The sequence below is a fragment of the Phycodurus eques genome, chromosome 7, assembly GCF_024500275.1.
Source record: "Phycodurus eques isolate BA_2022a chromosome 7, UOR_Pequ_1.1, whole genome shotgun sequence".
NCBI classification, from domain to species: domain Eukaryota; kingdom Metazoa; phylum Chordata; class Actinopteri; order Syngnathiformes; family Syngnathidae; genus Phycodurus; species Phycodurus eques.
Window position 1 is genome coordinate 29,456,311 of NC_084531.1, and position 6,000 is coordinate 29,462,310.

Genomic DNA, 6,000 nt, shown 5'->3' on the forward strand with positions numbered 1-6,000 from the left:
TTCAGCATTTTGCCAATTAAAAAAAAAAAATGCAGTGTTTGTTTGTTAATACAAACAGTGGTTAACAGGAACAAAGTATTTCTCCTTCCATTAGTTTCTATGGGGAGTAATCGAAAGGAAGGATTGTGTTTAACTTCAGAGCTTCGGCTGGAAAGAGATGCTTAAAACGACTGCGCCAAAGGCAAGAGACAGCCGTGTTGCAAGAACCGTATTATAATAGCCTATAGCCCACCTTCTCTTTTAACGCCCGACTCTCGATCAGAGCGAAACAGGGCGGAGAAATGTCAAATTGTCACCAATGTGACACCCGATTCAAAGTAATTCATTTACATTAAGAACATGTTTTGACACCCTTGACTTCCAAGGCTTGAAAAATAAAAAGTTGACACTTTTCATAAGTTTGACTTACTGTGAGGACATGTCGGCGCTTTCCCATGGGAACGCCGGGAGGAAGCGCGGTACAGTCCAAAGTTTCCGGGTAGCCGTTTGCACTCGAAGCGCTGACGACCCCCGCGGTGGTCTTCCTTGGGGACCCTCGGCGTCACCACCGTGGCTAATAGCGGCACTAAAATCTGCATAGTGATGATCCACTTTGGCTCCATTTCAGCAGATATCAGGCAAATTCTGTAATATTCCAGAAACTTCCCACTGAGTGTCCTTCATGCCGCCACACTGGCAAATACACAAATCCCCTGCGGGCCGGGCTGACGATGTTTTCCCTTAAAGTACGCCGGCATCTTAATGAGGGCATCCCTAAATGCAATGTGCATTGGTAGAGCCCGCACCCCCAACCCCCATTTAAATCTCCTCATCCCATCCCTCAATGAGGCCTTTTCATGTGCCGTAATACTCCTTTTAAGAGTTTTTTTGGGGACGTTCCATCTTTTCTCAGAATGTCTTTATGTGTGCGACGGGACGGGGGATCCTGTTCGCTTCCATTCTGGGTTGCCATTCACAAGCGTCGGACCCCGGCACGAAACCTGGGTCCCCTCGGCGAAGAGGGGTGAAGGAAAAGGAACTCTCATTCCCTCAGCGACTAAGACGATTTAACGGCTTTCATTCCCTTCTCGCTTACACTCCAAACTGGCTGAAGTAAACAAAACAATGTTGTTAATGAAGACATTTTGGGGTGATTATGAGACACGTTGTGAGCTGAAAGTTAAACTGCAATTGTGGGGTGTAATTTTTGACATACTGCATGTTGAACCCCCGCATTTTCGCCGTTTGGTTGGCGATTTTGCCTATTTACTATTTTTTTTTTTTTCCGGGTCGTGGGGATCTATCTAAAAAAACCCTCACATCTCCATTTTCCTGTTCTCCATTTTTGTGCTCAGGCCGAAGCAGTAACAGTATTGATTCGGTGTCATCTGGTGGCCACCTGTTGCATGAGTTGAGGAGCTTCATTTAGACAATAATAAGCCCTTCGCCATCTTGTGGCATACACGGGCAATTGAAGGGTTAAAAGAATTAAAGGGATCCGTCCATCTGCAGTCACTTGTCGAGGTTTCTTAATTTCTCCCCAGATGGGGTTTTGAGTTTTTCCTTGCCCGGTTGGGAGGTTTAGATGAGGGGATGTCGCCAATCATTGCCAACTGTGGGCCTGTGAAGCCCTTTGAGACGCTTGTGATTAAGGGCCATGTACAGTAAATAAATGTGACTTGACTATGCTGAAATGCTGATTCAGTATTTCTAGTACACGCAGTTCAAATTTGGTAGTAATCAGACAAGTTCCTCCTTGAAGGACCCCTGGCCAAACTGGCCGTCTTCCCGTGTCTGTCCGGGCATCGCTCCTTGAGACTTTTTTTTATGGGTCTGCTTATGACAGACGCGCTTGCAAAATGTCATGTTGCTCACTGACGCTGGCGTTGGGGGCTGAATTTTCCAAAGAGACAATTTGGGGGCGACACACCCAGAAAATGGCAATTTACTTGGCCTAAGAAATAACAATGACAGCACCAAAAGGGATTATTTATTTCCCGTCAACAAACAAAGGTCTCTTCCTTTGCAACTTCCTGTAGGAATGTTGTCTGATTTATACGGGTGACCTTGACGCCCCCCCTTCTTGCGTGTCAGTCCGGTATGGAAGCGACGCAAGGAGTGAAGGCGAGGCAGACATTAATTAGAGGTGGGGTGGAGACGAGAGACGACCTTGGGAAAAGGTAGATTGTATTTCTGTGGGTGAGGGCCGTTGCTAAAAGAGCCAACAAATCATCTCCGATTGCACGCCGAGGGAGCGTCCAAGAAGCAACGGAAGGGAAAAAACGGCTCGCGACTTCAGATTACAAATGTGCCCTGACGGTGGCTCGATGATATTTGCATATAATAATGCGCACATTGTATATTTAAAACGAAGCAATACGAATGACGTGTAGCACAGAAAACGTTGATGTTACTAACTGCAATGAATTTCTTGTCTCAATAAAAAACATTTTATTATTTGAACCCTAAAAGAGATTTTGTGCCATTCAGTGTTTTATTTTTAATGCATTCCATGACATATACAATTCTGCCTATTCGCTGTTTGCTATTCACAAATGTGCTCCCCCCCCCACCCCATGGAACCTATCCTCACGTGGTTTTTGTGTTCTTTTTGTAACGCAACAAGATGGTGTTGAAGCCCTGGCAAATAGGAAAGTAGTAAATGGTGTCAAGGAAGTATGTTGAATTGATACATCTCTACGAACAGATGAAGAACTTTTCGTGTTGGGGAATGAGTTGTAATTTGAACTATTATTATAGTTAAACATTTTTAGGGGTATACTGTAATTCAGGGTTTTTTTCAGGGTTCGCGACACGGCTCGAGAACAACGTGGGTTATGTGACTATTGATGCCGGGTAACGGTGTGAATGTAAAAAGTCGTGTGTGAGTATGTGTGTGTGCGTACTATGATGTCTTGTATTAGCGGTTCGCACTAATTCAAAACAAACGTGTTGACGTACCCTCAAAATATATCTGTGTACATTTCATGTGGTAATGGGTCGTATTAGGTTCCTAATGTTGTGGACGCTGAGTGTACCTCTATTGAAAAGTGTGAAAGGGAACACGGTCCCATAGAGAACATAATGAGTTTGTGTACAGGAAATGCCCCCCCGTGCATGGCTGCGGCTGAGGCTAAGAAGGAGGTGAGGTGAGCAAGCGGGGGGGGGGGGGGGGGGGCTTCATCCAGCACCAAGCAGGATGAGGCGATAAACAAGCTGCTGCTTTTTTGCTTGCCCGCGCACGACCGATCTCTCCCTCTTTTTTATTCGAGTTTCTTAAAGGAGCCTCAGATTGGCCGTAGCCTTAAAAAAATAAATAAATAAAATAAAAAAAGGGACGTAAGGATTCATGTCGCATTCTGCCGAGATGACTTGAACACGAACTTGAAACTCTTAACGCTGGCTTGATGGTGTAATTTGAAACCCAGCCGCTATTTTGAAACCCTAACCCGGACATGAACCCGTCACCCTGGCTTGAAACCATCATTGAAATCCCTAATCCTTGTTTAAAACTGTAACCCAGGCTTGAAACCCTAATTTGAAATGCTGATTCTGGCTTGAAAACTTTCTTTGAAAACGCTAACACTGGTTTGAAACCCCAAATTGACAACCTTGTCTTGAAGCCCTCACTCTGGCATGACCCCTAATTTGAGATGCTTACGACCCATTTTTCACACCATAATTCAAAACCCCAGCTCCTGTTTAAAAACCCTAACCCCATTTTGAATGCAACGAATGATAACATGCTAACAACTTTCATGTGTTCTAATAAATTGAAAAGATTGATGTGGCTAACCCGCCAACATTAACGATCAGCACAACGATGTCAGCCAACTTTGTAATGAAAAAAAACGGCGTCGTCATTGTCCTCATTCAAATTCAGTGAGCAATCAAAACTATTTTAAACTGTTGTAAAGCTCGACTAACAGCCCAAGTTGCATGCGGTCTGATAACGGGAAGTCACTTCTCAAACCGAACTTTCATTCTCTGCTACTCGACGTCTTGACGGGACCACCAGGCCGACCCCCTGACAAATGAAACGCCACATCTTTTTTTCCGTCTATCTATCTGTCTATCTGTCTGTCTGTCTATACGCACATGCAGCTGCCAAAACAAACTGCCGCTGCGATGAGCGTAATAAATATGAGCGATGGGCTATCGGTCGGCGCTGACCTCACACCACGCTCCCCCCGGTCGGGGGGAGCAGGTGCTGCTTAGATTTACGAGCCCGAAACACCCCCGGACGCCCGCCGACCATTTCTCCATTTCCGGCCGCCTTCCACCGCAGTCGGATGATAATCTCTGTCACGCTCAGATCATATTGACCTGAGCCTCACAAGTAATATGACTTGAAAAAATAAGATTTGAAGCCATACTTTGAAACCCTCGCCCCTCATTTAGCACCTCACTATGAAATCCAAACAAATTTGAAGTCCTAAACCTGGCCCGAAAGCCTCATTAGAAACCCTAACCAATGTTTGAAACCTTATACCAGACTTTAAACCCTAGTTTGAAGCCCAAACTCTGGTTTGTCAACCTCAACCCTGGCTTGAAACCCTAACATTGGCTTGAAACCTGAATCTGAAAATGTACTCCGGCTTGACAGCCTAACCCTGGCTTAAAACCATATACCGGGCTTGAAACCTTATTCCATGCTTGAAACCTTAGTTTTAAGACCAAACTTTTTTTTAAATGTTAAGCCTGGCTTGAAAGCATAACATTGGCTTGAAACCCGTCCATCCATTTTCTACACCGCTTATCCTCACTGGGGAGTCAAGGCCGGCCGGGTGAGCAATTGAGGCTTCGGTGTCGAAACACGTGTCGCAAGTAAGCAACGATGCTCATGCTTTCCTCGTGGATATCAAACACTGACTTTGAAGACCCTAATACCGAAGAGAATTTGAAATCCTCCTTCTGGCGTGAAACCCTGCTTTGATATTCTCAACTTTGTATGAAACGCACCCCACTGCCCTGAAACCCTACTTTGAAAATCCAAACCGTGTATGACACACGTGGCTTGAAACCCTACTTTGAAACCCTAACCCTGTCTTGAAACTAAATTAAGGCCCAAAGCCTTGTTTAAAACCATAATTCATACTTTGAAACCTTACTTTTAAACTATATCCATGTCTTGAAACCGTAACCCTGGCATGTAACCCTAACCCTGGCCTACAGCCAATTTGAAACCCTAACGCAAGTCTTCAATCTGTACTTTGACAATCAAACCCTGCCTTTAAACCCTAACCCAGGCCTGAAAGCCTAACCGGAAGCCTTAACTCTGCCTTGACACCCTAATTTAAAGTGCTTACGCAGGTTTGAAATCCTAACTTGAGACCCTAACTCGGGCTTGGCGCCCCAATTTTAAAACCTAAACCTTGTTTGAAACGAGCCAACCATAACCATAACGACTTTAAAACCGTAGCCCAGGCTAGAAACCCTAACTTCAAACCACAACATTGGCTTGAAATACTAACCCTTATTTAAAACCCTAATCCCTGCTTTAAAAACCCGAACCCTGGCTTTAAACTGTACTTTCAACCATGTTTGCAGCCCTCACAACCCTCCTTGAAGCCTTACTCCAAAACCCTAACCCTTTTTTATAAATCGTAATCCTGGCTTTGAACCCTAATTTTACACACTAACCATGGCTTGAAGTGATCATTTGAAACCCCGCTGAAACCCCAACCTTGGCTTTCAACCTTAACTTGAAACCCTAACAAGAGAAATGGAACAGCAGCTGCCGTGTTCATCCCAGACCTCATCTACTGTACTTTGTATCAAATGAAGTCAAACCCCAACGACAACATGTCACCCTTCTTTAGCCAATCGTTGATTGATTATCTGTGCCCTTTGTTTTCTTCGTAACCTGACAATTAAAACAAATAATAATAATACATTATTTGGTGTTCCAGTGTCGTCTTTTGCGGTTCGCAGTGACGGCGGAGTCGTAAATATTCAAGTCGGCAAACGGAAAAACGGTGTGCGCCGCCGCCACGCGTGTCGGGCCGCGTACCGTTAGCT